This window comes from Ambystoma mexicanum, chromosome 4p (genome assembly GCF_040938575.1).
Source record: "Ambystoma mexicanum isolate Mex_15411 chromosome 4p, UKY_AmexF1_1, whole genome shotgun sequence".
NCBI lineage: Eukaryota > Metazoa > Chordata > Amphibia > Caudata > Ambystomatidae > Ambystoma > Ambystoma mexicanum.
This window is the reverse complement of record NC_090927.1, coordinates 1166925078-1166947440: the sequence shown is the minus strand read 5'-3', so window position 1 is coordinate 1166947440 and position 22363 is coordinate 1166925078.

The window sequence follows — 22363 nt, the reverse complement described above, 5'->3', positions numbered from 1 at the left end:
GGAGGCGGGGCCAGCCAAAACCATGGTACCATGGTATTGGAGGCGGGGCTAGCCAACACCATGGTATTGGAGGCAGAGCCAGCCAAAACCATGGTATTGGAGGCGGGGCCAGCCAAAACCATGGTATTGGAGGCTGAGCCAGCCAAAACCATGGGTTTGGAGGTGGGGCCAGCCAAAACCATGGTATTGGAGGAGGGGCCAGCCAAAACCATGGGATTGGAGGTGGGTCCAGCTAAAACCATGGGATTGGAGGCGGGGCCAGCCAAAACCATGGGTTTGGAGGCGGGGCCAGCCAAAACCATGTAACTGGAGGCGGGGCCAGCCAAAACCATGTAACTGGAGGCTGAGGCAGCCAAAACCATGGTTTTGGAGGTGGGCCAGCCAAAACCATGGTATTGGAGGTGGGGCCAGCCAGAACCAAGGTATTAGAGGCGGGGCTAGCCAAAACCATGGGTCTAGAGGCAGAGCCAGCCAAAACCATGGTTTTGGAGGCGGAGCCAGCCAAAACCATGGGATTGGAGGCAGGGCCAGCTAAAACCATGGGATTGGAGGCGGGGCCAGCCAAAACCATGGGTTTGGAGGCGGGGCCAGCCAAAATCATGTAACTGGAGGCGGGGCCAGCCAAAACCATGTAACTGGAGGCGGGTCCAGCCAACACCATGGTATTGGAGGCATGGTATTGGAGGCGGGCCAGCCAAAACCATGTAACTGGAGGCTGAGCGAGCCAAAACCATGGTTTTGGAGGCGGAGCCAGCCAAAACCATGGTTTTGGAGGCGGGGCCAGCCAAAAGCATGGTTTTGGAGGCAGGGCCACATAAAACCATGGGATTGGAAGCGGGGCCAGCCAAAACCATGGTATTGGAGGCGGGGCCAGCCAAAACCATGGTTTTGGAGGCGGGGCCACACAAAACCATGTTATTGGAGGCGGGGCCAGCCAAAACGATGGGATTGGAGGCGGGGCCAGCCAAAACCATGGTATTGGAGGCGGGGCCAGCCAAAACCATGGGATTGGAGGCGGGGCCAGCCAAAACCATGTAACTGGAGGCAGGGCCAGCCAAAACCATGGTTTTCGAGGTGGGGCCAGCCAAAACGATGGGATTGGAGGCGGGGCCAGCCAAAACCATGGTATTGGAGGCGGGGCCAGCCAAAACCATGGGATTGGAGGCGGGGCCAGCCAAAACCATGTAACTGGAGGCAGGGCCAGCCAAAACCATGGTTTTCGAGGTGGGGCCAGCCAAAACCATGGTTTTCGAGGCGGGGCCAGCCAAAACCATGGGATTGGAGGCGAGGCCAGCCAAAACCATGAGATTGGAGGCGAGGCCAGCCAAAACCATGTAACTGGAGGCGGGGCCAGCCAAAACCATGGGATTGTAGGCGGGGCCAGCCAAAACCATGGGATTGGAGGCGGGGCCAGCCAAATCCATGGGATTGGAGGCAGGGCCAGCCAAAACCATGGTTTTCGAGGTGGGGCCAGCCAAAACCATGGTTTTCGAGGCGGGGCCAGCCAAAACCATGTAACTGGAGGCGGGGCCAGCCAAAACCATGTAACTGGAGGCTGAGGCAGCCAAAACCATGGTTTTGGAGGTGGGGCCAGCCAAAACCATGGTATTGGAGGTGGGGCCAGCCAAAACCAAGGTATTAGAGGCGGGGCTAGCCAAAACCATGGGTCTAGAGGCAGAGCCAGCCAAAACCATGGTTTTGGAGGCGGAGCCAGCCAAAACCATGGGATTGGAGGCAGGGCCAGCTAAAACCATGGGATTGGAGGCGGGGCCAGCCAAAACCATGGGTTTGGAGGCGGGGCCAGCCAAAATCATGTAACTGGAGGCGGGGCCAGCCAAAACCATGTAACTGGAGGCGGGTCCAGCCAACACCATGGTATTGGAGGCATGGTATTGGAGGCGGGGCCAGCCAAAACCATGGTTTTGGAGGCGGGGCCAGCCAAAACCATGGTTTTGGAGGCAGGGCCACATAAAACCATGTTATTGGAGGCGGGGCCAGCCAAAACGATGGGATTGGAGGCGGGGCCAGCCAAAACCATGGTATTGGAGGTGGGGCCAGCCAAAACCATGGGATTGGAGGAGGGGCCAGCCAAAACCATGGTTTTGGAGGCGGGGCCAGCCAAAACCATGGGATTGGAAGCGGGGCCAGCCAAAACCATGGTATTGGAGGCGGGGCCAGCCAAAACCATGGTTTTGGAGGCGGGGCCACACAAAACCATGGTTTTGGAGGCAGGGCCACATAAAACCATGTTATTGGAGGCGGGGCCAGCCAAAACGATGGGATTGGAAGCGGGGCCAGCCAAAACCATGGTATTGGAGGCGGGGCCAGCCAAAACCATGGGATTGGAGGAGGGGCCAGCCAAAACCATGGTTTTGGAGGCGGGGCCAGCCAAAACCATGGGATTGGAAGCGGGGCCAGCCAAAACCATGGTATTGGAGGCGGGGCCAGCCAAAACCATGGTTTTGGAGGCGGGGCCACACAAAACCATGTTATTGGAGGCGGGGCCAGCCAAAACGATGGGATTGGAGGCGGGGCCAGCCAAAACCATGGTATTGGAGGCGGGGCCAGCCAAAACCATGGGATTGGAGGCGGGGCCAGCCAAAACCATGTAACTGGAGGCAGGGCCAGCCAAAACCATGGTTTTGGTGGCGTGGCCAGCCAAAACCATGGTATTGGAGGCGGGTCCAGCCAAAACCATGTAACTGGAGGCGGGGCCAGCCAAAACCATGGTATTGGAGGCGGGGCCAGCCAAAACCATGGTTTTGGAGGCGGAGCCAGCCAAAACCATGGGTTTGGAGGCGGGGCCAGCCAAAATCATGTAACTGGAGGCGGGGCCAGCCAAAACCATGTAACTGGAGGCGGGTCCAGCCAAAACCATGGTATTGGAGGCATGGTATTGGAGGCGGGGCCAGCCAAAACCATGGGATTGGATGCGGGGCCAGCCAAAACCATGTAACTGGAGGCTGAGCCAGACAAAACCATGGTTTTGGAGGCGGGGCCAGCCAAAACCATGGTACCATGGTATTGGAGGCGGGGCTAGCCAACACCATGGTATTGGAGGCGGAGCCAGCCAAAACCATGGTATTGGAGGCGGGGCCAGCCAAAACCATTGTATTGGAGGCTGAGCCAGCCAAAACCATGGGTTTGGAGGTGGGGCCAGCCAAAACCATGGTATTGGAGGAGGGGCCAGCCAAAACCATGGGATTGGAGGTGGGTCCAGCTAAAACCATGGGATTGGAGGCGGGGCCAGCCAAAACCATGGGTTTGGAGGCATGTAACTGGAGGCGGGGCCAGCCAAAACCATGTAACTGGAGGCTGAGGCAGCCAAAACCATGGTTTTGGAGGTGGGGCCAGCCAAAACCATGGTATTGGAGGTGGGGCCAGCCAAAACCAAGGTATTAGAGGCGGGGCTAGCCAAAACCATGCCAAAACCATGGTTTTGGAGGCAGAGCCAGCCAAAACCATGGGATTGGAGGCAGGGCCAGCTAAAACCATGGGATTGGAGGCGGGGCCAGCCAAAACCATGGGTTTGGAGGCGGGGCCAGCCAAAATCATGTAACTGGAGGCGGGGCCAGCCAAAACCATGTAACTGGAGGCGGGTCCAGCCAACACCATGGTATTGGAGGCATGGTATTGGAGGCGGGGCCAGCCAAAACCATGTAACTGGAGGCTGAGCGAGCCAAAACCATGGTTTTGGAGGCGGAGCCAGCCAAAACCATGGTATTGGAGGCGGGGCCAGCCAAAACCATGGTTTTGGAGGCAGGGCCACATAAAACCATGTTATTGGAGGCGGGGCCAGCCAAAACCATGGTATTGGAGGCAGGGCCAGCCAAAACCATGGGATTGGAGGAGGGGCCAGCCAAAACCATGGGATTGGAGGCGGGGCCAGTCAAAACCATGGTTTTGGAGGCGGGGCCAACCAAAACCATGGTATTGGAGGCGGGGACAGCCAAAACCATGGTTTTGGAGGCGGGGCCAACCAAAACCATGGTATTGGAGGCGGGGACAGCCAAAACCATGGTTTTGGAGGCAGGGCCAGCTAAAACCATGGTTTTGGAGGCGGGGCCAGCCAAAACCATGGTATTGGAGGTGGGGCCAGCCAAAACCATGGTTTTCGAGGTGGGGCCAGCCAAAACCATGGTTTTCGAGGCGGGGCCAGCCAAAACCATGGGATTGGAGGCGAGGCCAGCCAAAACCATGAGATTGGAGGCGAGGCCAGCCAAAACCATGTAACTGGAGGCGGGGCCAGCCAAAACCATGGGATTGTAGGCGGGGCCAGCCAAAACCATGGGATTGGAGGCGGGGACAGCCAAATCCAAGTAACTGGGGGCTCAGCCAGCCAAAACCATGGTATTGGAGGTGGGGCCAGCCAAAACCATGGGTTTGGAGGCGGGGCCAGCCAAAACAATGGTATTGGAGGCGGGGCCAGCCAAAACCATGGTATTGGAGGAGGGGCCAGCCAAAACCATGGATTGGAGGCGGGGCCAGCCAAAACCATGAGATTGGAGGCGAGGCCAGCCAAAACCATGTAACTGGAGGCGGGGCCAGCCAAAACCATGTAACTGGAGGCGGGGCCAGCCAAAACCATGGGATTGGAGGCGGGGACAGCCAAATCCATGTAACTGGAAGCTGAGCCAGCCAAAACCATGGGTTTGGAGGCGGTGACAGCCAAAACCATGTAACTGGAGGCGGGCCAGCCAAAACCATGGTATTGGAGGCAGGGCCAGCCAAAACCATGGTTTTGGAGGCAGGGCAAGCGAACACCATGTTATTGGAGGCGGGGCCCGCCAAAACCATGGTATTGGAGGCGGGGCCAGCCAAAACCATGGGATTGGAGGCGGGGCCAGCCAAAACCATGTAACTGGAGGCAGGGCCAGCCAATACCATGGTTTTGGAGGCGGGGCCAGCCAAAACCATGGTATTGGAGGCGGGGCCAGCCAAAACCATGTAACTGGAGGCAGGGCCAGCCAAAACCATGGTTTTGGAGGTGTGGCCAGCCAAAACCATGGTATTGGAGGCGGGTCCAGCCAAAATCATGGTTTTGGAGGCGGGGCCAGCCAAAACCATGGGATTGGAAGCGGGGCCAGCCAAAACCATGGTTTTGGAGGCGGAGCAAGCCAAAACCATGGTATTGGTGGCAGGGTCAGCCAAAACCATGGTTTTGGAGGCGGGGCCACACAAAACCATGTTATTGGAGGAGGGCCAGCCAAAACGATAGGATTGGAGGCGGGGCCAGCCAAAACCATGGTATTGGAGGCGGGGCCAGCCAAAACCATGGGATTGGAGGCGGGGCCAGCCAAAACCATGTAACCGGAGGCAGGGCCAGCCAAAACCATGGTTTTGGAGGCGGGGGCAGCCAAAACCATGGTTTTGCAGGCGTGGCCAGCCAAAACCATGGTATTGGAGGCGGGTCCAGCCAAAACCATGTAACTGGAGGCGGGGCTAGCCAAAACCATGTAACTGGAGGCAGGGCCAGCCAAAACCATGGTTTTGGAGGCGGGGCCAGCCAAAACCATGGTATTGGAGGCGGGTAAAGACAAAACCATGGTTTTGGAGGCGGGGCCAGCCAAAACCATGGGATTGGAAGCGGGGCCAGCCAAAACCATGGTTTTGGAGGCGGAGCCAGCCAAAACCATGGTATTGGAGGCGGGGCCAGCCCAAACCATGGTTTTGGAGGCAGGGCCACACAAAACCATGGTATTGGAGTCGGGGCCAGCCAAAACCATGGGATTGGAGGCAGGGCCAGCCAAAACCATGTAACTGGAGGCAGGGCCAGCCAAAACCATGGTTTTGGAGGCGGGGGCAGCCAAAACCATGGTTTTGGTGGCGTGGCCAGCCAAAACCATGGTATTGGAGGCGGGTCCAGCCAAAACCATGTAACTGGAGGCGGGGCCAGCCAAAACCATGGTATTGGAGGCGGGGCCAGCCAAAACCATGGTTTTGGAGGCGGAGCCAGCCAAAACCATTGGATTGGAGGCGGAGCCAGCCAAAACCATGGGTTTGGAGGCGGACCAGCCAAAATCATGTAACTGGAGGCGGGGCCAGCCAAAACCATGTAACTGGAGGCGGGTCCAGCCAAATCCATGGTATTGGAGGCATGGTATTGGAGGCGGGGCCAGCCAAAACCATGGGATTGGAGGCGGGGCCAGCCAAAACCATGTAACTGGAGGCTGAGCCAGACAAAACCATGGTTTTGGAGGCGGGGCCAGCCAAAACCATGGTACCATGGTATTGGAGGCGGGGCTAGCCAACACCATGGTATTGGAGGCAGAGCCAGCCAAAACCATGGTATTGGAGGCGGGGCCAGCCAAAACCATGGTATTGGAGGCTGAGCCAGCCAAAACCATGGGTTTGGAGGTGGGGCCAGCCAAAACCATGGTATTGGAGGAGGGGCCAGCCAAAACCATGGGATTGGAGGTGGGTCCAGCTAAAACCATGGGATTGGAGGCGGGGCCAGCCAAAACCATGGGTTTGGAGGCGGGGCCAGCCAAAACCATGTAACTGGAGGCGGGGCCAGCCAAAACCATGTAACTGGAGGCTGAGGCAGCCAAAACCATGGTTTTGGAGGTGGGCCAGCCAAAACCATGGTATTGGAGGTGGGGCCAGCCAAAACCAAGGTATTAGAGGCGGGGCTAGCCAAAACCATGGGTCTAGAGGCAGAGCCAGCCAAAACCATGGTTTTGGAGGCGGAGCCAGCCAAAACCATGGGATTGGAGGCAGGGCCAGCTAAAACCATGGGATTGGAGGCGGGGCCAGCCAAAACCATGGGTTTGGAGGCGGGGCCAGCCAAAATCATGTAACTGGAGGCGGGGCCAGCCAAAACCATGTAACTGGAGGCGGGTCCAGCCAACACCATGGTATTGGAGGCATGGTATTGGAGGCGGGGCCAGCCAAAACCATGTAACTGGAGGCTGAGCGAGCCAAAACCATGGTTTTGGAGGCGGAGCCAGCCAAAACCATGGTTTTGGAGGCGGGGCAAGCCAAAACCATGGTTTTGGAGGCAGGGCCACATAAAACCATGGGATTGGAAGCGGGGCCAGCCAAAACCATGGTATTGGAGGCGGGGCCAGCCAAAACCATGGTTTTGGAGGCGGGGCCACACAAAACCATGTTATTGGAGGCGGGGCCAGCCAAAACGATGGGATTGGAGGCGGGGCCAGCCAAAACCATGGTATTGGAGGCGGGGCCAGCCAAAACCATGGGATTGGAGGCGGGGCCAGCCAAAACCATGTAACTGGAGGCAGGGCCAGACAAAACCATGGTTTTCGAGGTGGGGCCAGCCAAAACGATGGGATTGGAGGCGGGGCCAGCCAAAACCATGGTATTGGAGGCGGGGCCAGCCAAAACCATGGGATTGGAGGCGGGGCCAGCCAAAACCATGTAACTGGAGGCAGGGCCAACCAAAACCATGGTTTTCGAGGTGGGGCCAGCCAAAACCATGGTTTTCGAGGCGGGGCCAGCCAAAACCATGGGATTGGAGGCGAGGCCAGCCAAAACCATGAGATTGGAGGCGAGGCCAGCCAAAACCATGTAACTGGAGGCGGGGCCAGCCAAAACCATGGGATTGTAGGCGGGGCCAGCCAAAACCATGGGATTGGAGGCGGGGACAGCCAAATCCATGGGATTGGAGGCAGGGCCAGCCAAAACCATGGTTTTCGAGGTGGGGCCAGCCAAAACCATGGTTTTCGAGGCGGGGCCAGCCAAAACCATGGGATTGGAGGCGAGGCCAGCCAAAACCGTGAGATTGGAGGCGAGGCCAGCCAAAACCATGTAACTGGAGGCGGGGCCAGCCAAAACCATGGGATTGTAGGCGGGGCCAGCCAAAACCATGGGATTGGAAGCGGGGCCAGCCAAAACCATGGTTTTGGAGGCGGAGCAAGCCAAAACCATGGTATTGGTGGCAGGGTCAGCCAAAACCATGGTTTTGGAGGCGGGGCCACACAAAACCATGTTATTGGAGGAGGGCCAGCCAAAACGATGGGATTGGAGGCGGGGCCAGCCAAAACCATGGTATTGGAGGCGGGGCCAGCCAAAACCATGGGATTGGAGGCGGGGCCAGCCAAAACCATGGTATTGGAGGCGGGGCCAGCCAAAACCATGGTTTTGGAGGCAGGGCCACACAAAACCATGGTATTGGAGTCGGGGCCAGCCAAAACCATGGGATTGGAGGCAGGGCCAGCCAAAACCATGTAACTGGAGGCAGGGCCAGCCAAAACCATGGTTTTGGAGGCGGGGGCAGCCAAAACCATGGTTTTGGTGGCGTGGCCAGCCAAAACCATGGTATTGGAGGCGGGTCCAGCCAAAACCATGTAACTAGAGGCGGGGCCAGCCAAAACCATGGTATTGGAGGCGGAGCCAGCCAAAACCATGGGTTTGGAGGCGGACCAGCCAAAATCATGTAACTGGAGGCGGGGCCAGCCAAAACCATGTAACTGGAGGCGGGTCCAGCCAAAACCATGGTATTGGAGGCATGGTATTGGAGGCGGGGCCAGCCAAAACCATGGGATTGGAGGCGGGGCCAGCCAAAACCATGTAACTGGAGGCTGAGCCAGACAAAACCATGGTTTTGGAGGCGGGGCCAGCCAAAACCATGGTACCATGGTATTGGAGGCGGGGCTAGCCAACACCATGGTATTGGAGGCAGAGCCAGCCAAAACCATGGTATTGGAGGCGGGGCCAGCCAAAACCATGGTATTGGAGGCTGAGCCAGCCAAAACCATGGGTTTGGAGGTGGGGCCAGCCAAAACCATGGTATTGGAGGAGGGGCCAGCCAAAACCATGGTATTGGAGGCGGGTCCAGCCAAAACCATGTAACTGGAGGCGGGGCCAGCCAAAACCATGGTATTGGAGGCGGAGCCAGCCAAAACCATGGGTTTGGAGGCGGACCAGCCAAAATCATGTAACTGGAGGCGGGGCCAGCCAAAACCATGTAACTGGAGGCGGGTCCAGCCAAAACCATGGTATTGGAGGCATGGTATTGGAGGCGGGGCCAGCCAAAACCATGGGATTGGAGGCGGGGCCAGCCAAAACCATGTAACTGGAGGCTGAGCCAGACAAAACCATGGTTTTGGAGGCGGGGCCAGCCAAAACCATGGTACCATGGTATTGGAGGCGGGGCTAGCCAACACCATGGTATTGGAGGCAGAGCCAGCCAAAACCATGGTATTGGAGGCGGGGCCAGCCAAAACCATGGTATTGGAGGCTGAGCCAGCCAAAACCATGGGTTTGGAGGTGGGGCCAGCCAAAACCATGGTATTGGAGGAGGGGCCAGCCAAAACCATGGGATTGGAGGTGGGTCCAGCTAAAACCATGGGATTGGAGGCGGGGCCAGCCAAAACCATGGGTTTGGAGGCGGGGCCAGCCAAAACCATGTAACTGGAGGCGGGGCCAGCCAAAACCATGTAACTGGAGGCTGAGGCAGCCAAAACCATGGTTTTGGAGGTGGGGCCAGCCAAAACCATGGTATTGGAGGTGGGGCCAGCCAAAACCAAGGTATTAGAGGCGGGGCTAGCCAAAACCATGGGTCTAGAGGCAGAGCCAGCCAAAACCATGGTTTTGGAGGCGGAGCCAGCCAAAACCATGGGTCTAGAGGCAGAGCCAGCCAAAACCATGGTTTTGGAGGCGGAGCCAGCCAAAACCATGGGATTGGAGGCAGGGCCAGCTAAAACCATGGGATTGGAGGCGGGGCCAGCCAAAACCATGGGTTTGGAGGCGGGGCCAGCCAAAATCATGTAACTGGAGGCGGGGCCAGCCAAAACCATGTAACTGGAGGCGGGTCCAGCCAACACCATGGTATTGGAGGCATGGTATTGGAGGCGGGGCCAGCCAAAACCATGTAACTGGAGGCTGAGCGAGCCAAAACCATGGTTTTGGAGGCGGGGCCAGCCAAAACCATGGTTTTGGAGGCAGGGCCACATAAAACCATGTTATTGGAGGCGGGGCCAGCCAAAACGATGGGATTGGAGGCGGGGCCAGCCAAAACGATGGGATTGGAGGCGGGGCCAGCCAAAACCATGGTATTGGAGGCGGGGCCAGCCAAAACCATGGGATTGGAGGAGGGGCCAGCCAAAACCATGGTTTTGGAGGCGGGGCCAGCCAAAACCATAGGATTGGAAGCGGGGCCAGCCAAAACCATGGTATTGGAGGCGGGGCCAGCCAAAACCATGGTTTTGGAGGCGGGGCCACACAAAACCATGTTATTGGAGGCGGGGCCAGCCAAAACGATGGGATTGGAGGCGGGGCCAGCCAAAACCATGGTATTGGAGGCGGGGCCAGCCAAAACCATGGGATTGGAGGCGGGGCCAGCCAAAACCATGTAACTGGAGGCAGGGCCAGCCAAAACCATGGTTTTGGAGGCGGGGGCAGCCAAAACCATGGTTTTGCAGGCGTGGCCAGCCAAAACCATGGTTTGGAGGCGGGTCCAGCCAAAACCATGTAACTGGAGGCGGGGCTAGCCAAAACCATGTAACTGGAGGCAGGGCCAGCCAAAACCATGGTTTTGGAGGCGGGGCCAGCCAAAACCATGGTATTGGAGGCGGGTCCAGCCAAAACCATGGTTTTGGAGGCGGGGCCAGCCAAAACCATGGGATTGGAAGCGGGGCCAGCCAAAACCATGGTTTTGGAGGCGAGGCCAGCCAAAACCATGGTATTGGAGGCGGGGCCACCCAAAACCATGGTTTTGGAGGCAGGGCCACACAAAACCATGGTATTGGAGGCAAAGCCAAAACCATGGGATTGGAGGCGGGGCCAGCCAAAACCATGTAACTGGAGGCAGGGCCAGCCAAAACCATGGTTTTGGAGGCGGGGGAAGCCAAAACCATGGTTTTGGAGGCGTGGCTAGCCAAAACCATGGTATTGGAGGCGGGTCCAGCCAAAACCATGTAACTGGAGGCGGGGCCAGCCAAAACCATGATATTGGAAGCGGGGCCAGCCAAAACCATGGTATTGGAGGCGGGGCCCGCCAAAACCAAGGTATTAGAGGCGGGGCTAGCCAAAACCATGGATTTGGAGGCAGAGCCAGCCAAAACCATGGTTTTGGAGGTGGGGCCAGCCAAAATCATGTAACTGGAGGCGGGGCCAGCAAAAACCATGTAACTGGAGGCGGGTCCAGCCAAAACCATGGTATTGGAGGCATGGTATTGGAGGCGGGGCCAGCCAAAACCATGGGATTGGAGGCGGGGCCAGCCAAAACCATGTAACTGGAGGCTGAGCCAGACAAAACCATGGTTTTGGAGGCGGGGCCAGCCAAAACCATGGTACCATGGTATTGGAGGCGGGGCTAGCCAACACCATGGTATTGGAGGCGGGGCCAGCCAAAACCGTGGTATTGGAGGCGGGGCCAGCCAAAACCATGGTATTGGAGGCTGAGCCAGCCAAAACCATGGTTTTGGAGGCAGGGCCAGCCAAAACCATGGTATTGGAGGAGGGGCCAGCCAAAACCATGGGATTGGAGGTGGGTCCAGCTAAAACCATGGGATTGGAGGCGGGGCCAGCCAAAACCATGGGTTTGGAGGCGGGGCCAGCCAAAACCATGTAACTGGAGGCGGGGCCAGCCAAAACCATGTAACTGGAGGCTGAGCCAGCCAACACCATGGTTTTGGAGGCGGGGCCAGCCAAAACCATGGTACCATGGTATTGGAGGCGGGGCTAGCCAACACCATGGTATTGAAGGCGGGGCCAGCCAAAACCATGGTATTAGAGGCGGGGCCAGCCAAAACCATGGTATTGGAGGTGGGGCCAGCCAAAACCATGGTATTGGAGGTGGGGCCAGCCAAAACCAAGGTATTAGAGGCAGGGCTAGCCAAAACCATGGGTCTGGAGGCGGAGCCAGCCAAAACCATGGTTTTGGAGGCAGAGCCAGCCAAAACCATGGGATTGGAGGCAGGGCCAGCTAAAACCATGGGATTGGAGGCGGGGCCAGCTAAAACCATGGGATTGGAGGCGGGGCCAGCCAAAACCATGGTTTTGGAGGCGGGGCCACCCAAAACCATGGTGTTAGATGCAGGGCCAGCCAAAACCGTGGGATTGGAGGCGGGGCCAGCCAAAGCCATGGGATTGGAGGCGGGGCCAGCCAAAACCATGGTATTGGAGGCGGAGCCAGCCAAAACCATGGGATTGGAGGCGGGGCCAGCCAAAACCATGCAACTGGAGGCGGGGCCAGCCAAAATCATGGTATTGTAGGCGGGGTCAGCCAAAACCATGGTATTGGAGGCGGGGCCAGCCAAAACTATGGTTTTGGAGGCGGGGCCAGCCAAAACCATGGGATTGGAAGCAGAGCCAGCCAAATCCATGTAACTGGAGGCTGAGCCAGCCAAAACCATGGGTTTGGAGGCTGGGCCAGCCAAAACCATTTAACTGGAGGCGGGGCCAGCCAAAACCATGTAACTGGAGGCAGGGCCAGCCAAAACCATGGTTTTGGAGGAGGGCCAGCCAAAACCATGGTATTGGAGGCAGGACCAGCCAAAACCATGGTTTTGGAGGCGGGGCCAGCCAAAACCATGGTATTGGAGGCGGGGCCCGCCAAAACCATGGTATTGGAGGTGGGGCCAGCCAAAACCATGGGATTGGAGGCGGGGCCAGCCAAAACCATGTAACTGGAGGTGGGGCCAGCCAAAACCATGTATAACTTGAGTCGGAGCCAGCCAAAACCAAGGTTTTGGAGGCAGGGTCACCCAAAACCATGGGATTGAACGCGGGGTCACCCAAAACCATGGGATTGGAGGCGGGGCCAGCCAAAACCATGGTTTTGGAGGCGGGGCCAGCCAAAACCATGGGATTGGAGGCGGGGCGAGCCAAAACCATTAGATTGGAGGCGGGGCCAGCCAAAACCATGGTTTTGGAGGCGGGGCCACACAACAACCATGGTTTTGGAGGCGGAGCCAGCCAAAACCATGGTATTGGAGGCGGGGCAGCCAAAACCATGGGATTGGAGGCGGGGCCAGCCAAAACCATGGTTTTGGAGGCAGAGCCAGTCAAAACCATGGTATTGGAGGCGGGGCCAGCCAAAACCATGGTTTTGGCTGTCCCCGCCTCCAATACCATGGTTTTGGAGGCAGAGCCAGCCAAAACCATGGTATTGGAGGCGGGGCCAGCAAAAACCATGGTTTTGGAGGCGGGGCCAGCCAAAACCATGGTATTGGAGGCTGGGCCAGCCAAAACCATGGGATTGGAGGCGGGGCCAGCCAAAACCATGGGATTGGAGGCGGGGCCAGCCAAAACCATGTAACTGGAGTCGGGGCCAGACAAAACCATGTAACTGGAGGCGCAGCCAAACAAAACCATGGTATTGTAGGCGGGGCCAGCCAAATCCATGGTTTTGGAGGCAGAGTCACCCAAAACCATGGAATTGGAGGCGGGGTCACCCAAAACCATGGTTTTGGAGGCGGGCCAGCCAAAACCATGGTTTTGGAGGCAGGCCACCCAAAACCATGGTGTTAGATGCAGGGCCAGCCAAAACCATGGTATTGGAGGCGGGGCCAGCCAAAACCATGGGATTGGAGGCGGGGCCAGCCAAAACCATGGGATTGGAGGCAGGGCCAGCCAAAACCATGGGATTGGAGGCGGGGCCAGCCAAAACCATTGGAGGAGGGGCCACCCAAAACCATGGTTTTGGAGGCGGGGCCAGCCAAATCCATGTAACTGGAGGCAGGGCCAGCCAAAACCAAGGTATTAGAGGCGGGGCTAGCCAAAACCATGGGTTTGGAGGCGGAGCCAGCCAAAACCATGGTTTTGGAGGCGGGGCCAGCCCAAACCATGGGATTGGAGGCGGGGCCAGCCAAAACCATGGTATTGGAGGTGGGGCCAGCCAAAACCATGGGATTGGAGGCGGGGAAAGCCAAAACCATGAGATTGGAGGCGGGGCCAGCCAAAACCATGTAACTGGAGGCGGGGCCAGCCAAAACCATGGTTTTGGAGGCGGAGCCAGCCAAAACCATGGGATTGGAGGCGGGGCCAGCCAAAACCATGCTTTTGGAGGCAGGGCCAGCCAAAACCATGGTTCTGGAAGTGGGACCAGCCAAAACCATGGCCCGCTCAACTGATTAAGGATGTTGCCCGTGATCTCGCACCATTTATTACCAAACTAATAAATGCATCTTTCACATCAGGCACCGTACCTAATAATTTAAAACAGTCCTGGGTCCTCCCTCCGCTTAAAAAAACGAATTTAGACCCTTCCACCCCAACTAACTACCGCCCTATTACCAAAGTACCATTCCTTCTTAAAATCATCGACTAAATAGCATACCAACAGATCCAACACTACCTTGAGCACTTCCAGCTCCTAGGCGTCCGACAATCGGGCTTCAGGCCACAACACGGAACAGAAACCGCACTCATAGATCTCAAGGCACAGATAGACGAGTTGAGAGACCAGGGGAAGACAGCATTATTGCTTCTCCTTGATCTCTCTGCGGCCTTCGATCTGGTCGACCATGAGATCTTGTGCAACCACCTACAAATAGCTGCCCACTTCTCTCAAGAAGCAACCAACTGGATCCAATCCTTCCTTAATAACCGTACGATGAGAGTCTTCTCATTATCAGCAGCAGCCGACCCTATCCCTATCACGTGCGGCGTGCCGCAAGGATCTTGCGTCTCCCCTACACTTTATAACATTTTCACGAAGCCCCTTTTTGATGATCTAGACGATCTGGGTATCACCTACACTAATTACGCCGATGATAACCAGATCCTCATCCCGTTGTCGGGGGATTATGACAAGGATTTGGCCTTCGTTAATAAAGTGTACCTCATCATCCAGGCATGGATGGCCACACAAGGTCTATGCCTAAATGATGACAAGACGGAACTTCTCATTCTAGGCTCTACACACTACCTCAACAAACTGGGCCACAAATACTCATCATTCATAATTGACGATAACAAAATCATGGTAGCTAAGGAGGTTAAAACCCTCGGATTCTATCTAGATTCCACCCTTACCTTCAACAAACAAGTGAACGCAATGGCCTCCGCCACTTCCTACACTTGCAAACTCATCAGGGCAGCCAAACCCTTTCTCTCGCCCACCAACTGCACCACCTTGGCCAGGGTCGCTGATCCTGTCAAAGTTGGACTATTGCAATGCCTTATATGTAGGCTGCAAAAATATATCTCTAACAAAATCCAAATCCTCCAAAATAATGCCCTCAGAGCGGCCCTCAGTATCCCAAAGAAAGCCCATATTTCAGATTCCAGAAGATCTGTCAATTGGCTATCCACCAAGGACAAGATATTCCTTAAATCGGTGTCTCTGATTCATAAATGCCTCCACCAAGCAGCCCCCCAATACCTCATCGCCAGATTTACTAGACCTACCCTCTCCCGCCCCTCGAGAACGGCCAATTCCAACATTCTTCTGGAGCCCAGGTTCAAAAGTACTACATCTGTAGGCAACAGCTTTCTAGTAAAAGCAGCACAATTTTGGAACTCCCTCCCTCCTACCTGCAGGGAGGACCTACCCTACCACCAGTTCAGAGCCAGGACCGTCCACTGGCTCAAATCTCTCGACTCATAACGACTCTTAGAGACCCAGATTCGCCACTACCATGTGGCTCCTCATTGAATGTAAATATGTTTATAGTATTCCCCTTAATGTACATGTTCTACCCCTACTCATTGAATGTAAATCTGTTTATAGTATTGCCTTTAATGTACATGTTCTACCCTTCCTATTTGGCGTGATACGTCCGGCAATGTAACCCTAGCTGGACCTCACCACACTGTATGTAACGAAGCTTTGCAACCCTCCTGCTGCCTTTGCGCCTGGCTACCCTTGGGTTAGGTGCGCATTACAAATAAATAAATACAAATACAAAATACAAATACTAAATATACAAAACCATGGTATTGGAGGAGGGGCCAGCCAAAACCATGGGATTGGAGGTGGGTCCAGCTAAAACCATGGGATTGGAGGCGGGGCCAGCCAAAACCATGGGTTTGGAGGCGGGGCCAGCCAAAACCATGTAACTGGAGGCGGGGCCAGCCAAAACCATGTAACTGGAGGCTGAGCCAGCCAACACCATGGTTTTGGAGGCGGGGCCAGCCAAAACCATGGTACCATGGTATTGGAGGCGGGGCTAGCCAACACCATGGTATTGAAGGCGGGGCCAGCCAAAACCATGGTATTAGAGGCGGGGCCAGCCAAAACCATGGTATTGGAGGTGGGGCCAGCCAAAACCATGGTATTGGAGGTGGGGCCAGCCAAAACCAAGGTATTAGAGGCAGGGCTAGCCAAAACCATGGGTCTGGAGGCGGAGCCAGCCAAAACCATGGTTTTGGAGGCAGAGCCAGCCAAAACCATGGGATTGGAGGCAGGGCCAGCTAAAACCATGGGATTGGAGGCGGGGCCAGCTAAAACCATGGGATTGGAGGCGGGGCCAGCCAAAACCATGGTTTTGGAGGCGGGGCCACCCAAAACCATGGTGTTAGATGCAGGGCCAGCCAAAACCGTGGGATTGGAGGCGGGGCCAGCCAAAGCCATGGGATTGGAGGCTGGGCCAGCCAAAACCATGGTATTGGAGGCGGAGCCAGCCAAAACCATGGGATTGGAGGCGGGGCCAGCCAAAACCATGCAACTGGAGGCGGGGCCAGCCAAAATCATGGTATTGGAGGCGGGGCCAACCAAAACTATGGTTTTGGAGGCGGGGCCAGCCAAAACCATGGGTTTGGAGGCAGGGCCAGCCAAATCCATGTAACTGGAGGCTGAGCCAGCCAAAACCATGGGTTTGGAGGCTGGGCCAGCCAAAACCATTTAACTGGAGGCGGGGCCAGCCAAAACCATGTAACTGGAGGCAGGGCCAGCCAAAACCATGGTTTTGGAGGCGGGCCAGCCAAAACCATGGTATTGGAGGCAGGGCCAGCCAAAACCATGGTTTTGGAGGCGGGGCCAGCCAAAACCATGGTATTGGAGGCGGGGCCCGCCAAAACCATGGTATTGGAGGCGGGGCCAGCCAAAACCATGGGATTGGAGGCGGGGCCAGCCAAAACCATGTAACTGGAGGTGGGGCCAGCCAAAACCATGTATAACTTGAGTCGGAGCCAGCCAAAACCATGGTTTTGGAGGCAGGGTCACCCAAAACCATGGGATTGAACGCGGGGTCACCCAAAACCATGGGATTGGAGGCGGGGCCAGCCAAAACCATGGTTTTGGAGGCGGGGCCAGCCAAAACCATGGGATTGGAGGCGGGGCCAGCCAAAACCATTAGATTGGAGGCGGGGCCAGCCAAAACCATGGTTTTGGAGGCGGGGCCACACAACAACCATGGTTTTGGAGGCAGAGCCAGCCAAAACCATGGTATTGGAGGCGGAGCAGCCAAAACCATGGGATTGGAGGCGGGGCCAGCCAAAACCATGGTTTTGGAGGCAGAGCCAGCCAAAACCATGGTATTTGGAGGCAGAGCCAGCCAAAACCATGGTATTGGAGGCGGGGCCAGCCAAAACCATGGTTTTGGCTGTTCCCGCCTCCAATACCATGGTTTTGGAGGCAGAGCCAGCCAAAACCATGGTATTGGAGGCAGGGCCAGCGAAAACCATGGTTTTGGAGGCGGGGCCAGCCAAAACCATGGTATTGGAGGCTGGGCCAGCCAAAACCATGGGATTGGAGGCGGGGCCAGCCAAAACCATGGGATTGGAGGCGGGGCCAGCCAAAACCATGTAACTGGAGTCGGGGCCAGACAAAACCATGTAACTGGAGGCGCAGCCAAACAAAACCATGGTATTGTAGGCGGGGCCAGCCAAATCCATGGTTTTGGAGGCAGAGTCACCCAAAACCATGGGATTGGAGGCGGGGTCACCCAAAACCATGGTTTTGGAGGCGGGCCAGCCAAAACCATGGTTTTGGAGGCGGGCCACCAAAAACCATGGTGTTAGATGCAGGGCCAGCCAAAACCATGGTATTGGAGGCGGGGCCAGCCAAAACCATGGGATTGGAGGCGGGGCCAGCCAAAACCAAGGGATTGGAGGCAGGGCCAGCCAAAACCAAGGGATTGGAGGCAGGGCCAGCCAAAACCATGGGATTGGAGGCGGGGCCAGCCAAAACCATTGGAGGAGGGGCCACCCAAAACCATGGTTTTGGAGGCGGGGCCAGCCAAAACCATGTAACTGGAGGCAGGGCCAGCCAAAACCAAGGTATTAGAGGCGGGGCTAGCCAAAACCATGGGTTTGGAGGCGGAGCCAGCCAAAACCATGGTTTTGGAGGCGGGGCCAGCCAAAACCATGGGATTGGAGGCGGGGCCAGCCAAAACCATGGTATTGGAGGTGGGGCCAGCCAAAACCATGGGATTGGAGGCGGGGAAAGCCAAAACCATGAGATTGGAGGCCGGGCCAGCCAAAAGCATGTAACTGGAGGCGGGGCCAGCCAAAACCATGGTTTTGGAGGCGGAGCCAGCCAAAACCATGGGATTGAAGGCGGGGCCAGCCAAAACCATGCTTTTGGAGGCAGGGCCAGCCAAAACCATGGTTCTGGAAGTGGGGCCAGCCAAAACCATGGCCCGCTCAACTGATTAAGGATGCTGCCCGTGATCTCGCACCATTTATTACCAAACTAATAAATGCATCTTTCACATCAGGCACCGTACCTAATAATTTAAAACAGTCCTGGGTCCTCCCTCCGCTTAAAAAAACGAATTTAGACCCTTCCACCCCAACTAACTACCGCCCTATTACCAAAGTATCATTCCTTCTTAAAATCATCGACAAAATAGCATACCAACAGATCCAACACTACCTTGAGCACTTCCAGCTCCTAGGCGTCCGACAATCGGGCTTCAGGCCACAACACGGAACAGAAACCGCACTCATAGATCTCAAGGCACAGATAGACGAGTTGAGAGACCAGGGGAAGACAGCATTATTGCTTCTCCTTGATCTCTCTGCGGCCTTCGATCTGGTCGACCATGAGATCTTGTGCAACCACCTACAAATAGCTGCCCACTTCTCTCAAGAAGCAACCAACTGGATCCAATCCTTCCTTAATAACCGTACGATGAGAGTCTTCTCATTATCAGCAGCAGCCGACCCTATCCCTATCACGTGCGGCGTGCCGCAAGGATCTTGCGTCTCCCCTACACTTTATAACATTTTCACGAAGCCCCTTTTTGATGATCTAGACGATCTGGGTATCACCTACACTAATTACGCCGATGATAACCAGATCCTCATCCCGTTGTCGGGGGATTATGACAAGGATTTGGCCTTCGTTAATAAAGTGTACCTCATCATCCAGGCATGGATGGCCACACAAGGTCTATGCCTAAATGATGACAAGACGGAACTTCTCATTCTAGGCTCTACACACTACCTCAACAAACTGGGCCACAAATACTCATCATTCATAATTGACGATAACAAAATCATGGTAGCTAAGGAGGTTAAAACCCTCAGATTCTATCTAGATTCCACCCTTACCTTCAACAAACAAGTGAACGCAATGGCCTCCGCCACTTCCTACACTTGCAAACTCATCAGGGCAGCCAAACCCTTTCTCTCGCCCACCAACTGCACCACCTTGGCCAGGGTCGCTGATCCTGTCAAAGTTGGACTATTGCAATGCCTTATATGTAGGCTGCAAAAATATATCTCTAACAAAATCCAAATCCTCCAAAATAATGCCATCAGAGCGGCCCTCAGTATCCCGAAGAAAGCCCATATTTCAGATTCCAGAAGATCTGTCAATTGGCTATCCACCAAGGACAAGATATTCCTTGAATCGGTGTCTCTGATTCATAAATGCCTCCACCAAGCAGCCCCCCAATACCTCATCGCCAGATTTACTAGACCTACCCTCTCACGCCCCTCGAGAACGGCCAATTCCAACATTCTTCTGGAGCCCAGGTTCAAACGTACTACATCTGTAGGCAACAGCTTTCTAGTAAAAGCAGCACAATTTTGGAACTCCCTCCCTCCTACCTGCAGGGAGGACCTACCCTACCACCAGTTCAGAGCCAGGACCGTCCACTGGCTCAAATCTCTTGACTCATAACGACTCTTAGAGACCCAGATTCGCCACTACCATGTGGCTCCTCATTGAATGTAAATATGTTTATAGTATTCCCCTTAATGTACATGTTCTACCCCTACTCATTGAATGTAAATATGTTTATAGTATTGCCTTTAATGTACATGTTCTACCCTTCCTATTTGGCGTGATACGTCCGGCAATGTAACCCTAGCTGGACCTCACCACACTGTAAGTAACGAAGCTTTGCAACCCTCCTGCTGCCTTTGCGCCTGGTTACCCTTGGGTTAGGTGCGCATTACAAATAAATAAATACAAATACAAAATACAAATACTAAATATACAAAACCATGGTATTGGAGGCGGGGCCAGCCAAAACCATGGGATTGGAGGCAGGGCCAGCCAAAACCATTTAACTGGAGGCGGGGCCAGCCAAAACCATGTAACTGGAGGCAGGGCCAGCCAAAACCATGGTTTTGCAGGCGGGGACAACCGAAACCATGGTATTGGAGGCGGGGCCTGCCAAAACCATGGGATTGGAGGCGGGGCCAGCCAAAACCATGGTTTTGGAGGCGGGGCCAGCAAAAACCATGGTTTTGGATGGGGGGCCAGCCAAAACCATGGTATTGGAGGCGGGGCCAGCCAAAACCATGGGATTGGAGGCAGGGCCAGCCAAAAGCATGTAACTGGAGGCGGAGCCAGCCAAAACTATGTAACTGGAGGTGGGGCCAGCAAAAACCATGGTATTGGAGGCGGGGCCAGTCAAAACAATGGTTTTGGAGGCGGTGCCAGCCAAAACCATGGTTTTGGAGGCGAGGCCAGCCAAAACCATGGTATTGGAGGCGGGGCCAGCCAAAACCATGGTTTTGGAGGCGGGGCCAGCCAAAACCATGTAACTGGAGGCAGGGCCAAACAAAACCATGGTTTTGGAGGCGGGGCCAACCAAAACCATGGTTTTGGAGGCGGGGCCAGCCAAAACCATGTAACTGGAGGCGGGGCCAACCAAAACCATGGTTTTGGAGGCAGGGCCAGCCAAAACCATGTAACTGGAGGCGGGGCCAGCCAAAACCATGGTTTTTGAGACAGGGCCAGCCAAAACCATGGTATTCGAGGCGGGGCCAGCCAAAACCATGGTACGGATTGGAGGCGGGGTCAACCAAAACCATGTAACTGGAGGCGGAGCCAGCCAAAACCATGGTTTTGGAGGCAGGGGCCAGCCAAAACCATGGTATTGGAGGCGGGGTGTTAGGGAGAATTCTCTGTTTAGGCTGAATTTCCTAACTTGGTGAGTCCCCAAGCAGCTTTGCTGGATTTTTGGGGTTTATTTTTTTCTCCTGCCAAGAGTAAGATTCTTTTACCCTCACTCTTGGGCATGATTTGAGTGTGTTTCTTTGAATCTAGATGTGTGTAATGGGCTATGGGGTATTTTACTCCATAGGGCTTCATGTGTTTTTGTGATGTGTGTTACACAGCACCCTCCGTGCAGTAACACAGGGGTGTCATAGTGACCCCCCAGTATAGACTCCATACCCTGGGACTGACTACTGTCTCCCAGGGCATGTAAAGTCACCATTGACTTTACTAGTCTTAAATTCTGAACAGAACCAGTACAAACCATCATATTGTGGACGTACTGGCTGGGGCAATTTAATTGCCCCAGGGTCTGTTAGTCGAGGGGGCACGTCTCCGTCCCCCCTGATCGAGTTTTGGCTGGTGGCAGTGAATACTACTTTTTATATTCAACCGCGAATATTTTCCTATGGGATTTCCCATTGTTTTAGGCTACTATCTTTATTTAATTATTTACGGTAGCCTCGAACATACCGCCGGTTTATTTAATTAATATTAAATCTCCGGTTGGTATTTTTTGCCAAAACTTGATTCTAAAATGGCGTTTGTGTTCTCTTCTGTGACTCCAACCCAAGTCGAGCCCTTTGTTCCACATTTTGGCGGGCTTCTCCACAGAAGCCCTCCAAAGTGGTGCCACTCTGTCTGGGGTACTTAGGAGGGGTGGAGGGAAATGTAGGCACCCTGGACTGAGTTGCCTAGGCAACTCAAGTCGCACTCCATCCTGATTGGCCCAAGTGGTGAGCCGGCCGGCTCACCACTTAGCATGTTTGAGTAACAGCTAGGCTGAGTGAATGGGGGTTTGCTGCATAAAAGCAGGGCTTTGGGGACTGGAACTTCAGAAGTCGCCACAGGACCTAAGAATCCGACGAGGGAGAAGCTGAGCCGACCTGTCACGACACCACCACCGGTGGAGCCCTGCTGGACTGCCTCACCACTTTTCCCAACGACAGAGGAGATCTCCCGCCGGAGAGTCTTCTTCCTTTGACTGGTGGGGATAACCAGTTTCACCGTCTTTTCGCTTTCCCGACATACCTCGTGGCCACCTTGCCCGTGCCA